This window comes from Aplysia californica, unplaced genomic scaffold, assembly GCF_000002075.1.
Source record: "Aplysia californica isolate F4 #8 unplaced genomic scaffold, AplCal3.0 scaffold00293, whole genome shotgun sequence".
Taxonomy (NCBI): domain Eukaryota; kingdom Metazoa; phylum Mollusca; class Gastropoda; order Aplysiida; family Aplysiidae; genus Aplysia; species Aplysia californica.
The window spans coordinates 843,394-845,027 of record NW_004797563.1 but is presented as its reverse complement, the minus strand read 5'-3'; positions in this window follow the sequence as shown (position 1 = coordinate 845,027).

Genomic DNA, 1,634 nt, shown 5'->3' with positions numbered 1-1,634 from the left:
ATATATATATATTCTTATGTATATCTTTATTCATTATGTATTTATTGGTACATGATGATGAAGCAAATTAGTGTCAATATAATGATGTATTATAAATATTTTGATAATTAATAACTGTAGATTGATTCACAGGATTTCTTGATTTCTTTTTTTGTTTATGAATTTTTTAACAAAGTGCCAGAGTGTGAGAATATTAAAGGAGGATGGTGAGTACAGTAATATAATATTTTGACTCACGCAGCAATGAGTTTTCTAAGGTCTCTTTTTACACTTTCCAAAACTGCACTGTTCTCTTGTAGCCAACCTCAAACTGATAATGTTATCATTTTAGAGTATTATATTCCATTAATTGAGATCAATTTTCGTCTGCCTCCCCCCCCCCCTCTCTCTCTCTCTCTCTCTCTCTCTCCCCCCCCCTTTCGTTTCCCCTGCTGTGTAGATCACGTAGCATGCTACCCACTTTTCATGTTCGCTTCGATCAACGTTGAAAGAAGTTGTTTAATGTCTGTTGTTTTGATGATTTTTGTGTGGGTGTATTTTTTCTACTGAGCGATGATAAATTTGGATGCATTGCTCACAGTTACATCCACTCCCTCACAAGAAAATTACGCGTTTGCACCTTAGATTAGTTATCGATATTTGTGTTCTGTTGCAGAACGGAAGATATTATTTTATACGTAGTAACCTATATTATGCATTCAACAAATGTGTCATGACGCGGTGGATTCAGGCGTTCGTCAATTTTGGGGCATATGGAGTTATCAGTATAATCTTAAAACCAGTCCATTTTGATGAAAAAATATCAATTTATCTTGGATACAATTCAAGATATTTGCGATTGAAGGAGGTGGGGGTTGCCTGGTTTCAGAGGTAAAATAAGCGAGAAAATGGCCGCCAAAGTTGAGTTATTTCCTTAGCTTGAGAGTCCGCCGAAACTGAAAATGTACATCTTTTATTCCTTTAATCAACGTTTTTCAGTAAAAACCCACACAGAAATGTGTTCTTCAAAGGGCATGAAAGGTGTTGAGCCCAAAAAAAAAAATTCGATAAAAATTCCCAAACCTGCCGAAAAATGCCAGTTTTTTCATCTTCATTATTTTGACGAGCGCATGATTTCAACATGCCGCCTCACAAATTATTTTTGCCGCATTCAAGACTGTCTTGAGTCGCATCCATCTTATTTCGTACACCCACTAGACGAATGCCAAAAAAATCTTTTTTTTATATTGAAATGTTATTCCAAAGTATCAATTTCAGAAGTTTAGAAGTAAAAACTAGATTTCAAAACAATATAGGCCTGATTTTCTTTACATGTTTTTTTTTTCGATGTCAAAATGGTTTGTAAAAATTTGTGAGAAAAACTTGTATTTGTTCTTATGGACGCATTGAATACAAATAATGACATACTCACTTTGGTAAAACGAAAATTGATGTAATAAAAAGACGGTTCACAACGTCCTACGTTTTGATCGTGTTTTATTTCTAAATGGCAACCTTATTAGTTAATAGAAATTATTGTCATCTACTTGTATTGTACCCTCTCCTTTTTTGTTTATTTGTTTGTTTCTTTTTAATTTTGTTTGTTTATTTGGGTTTTTTGGGGGTTGGTTAAATTAATCATTTTAAAGACTCTC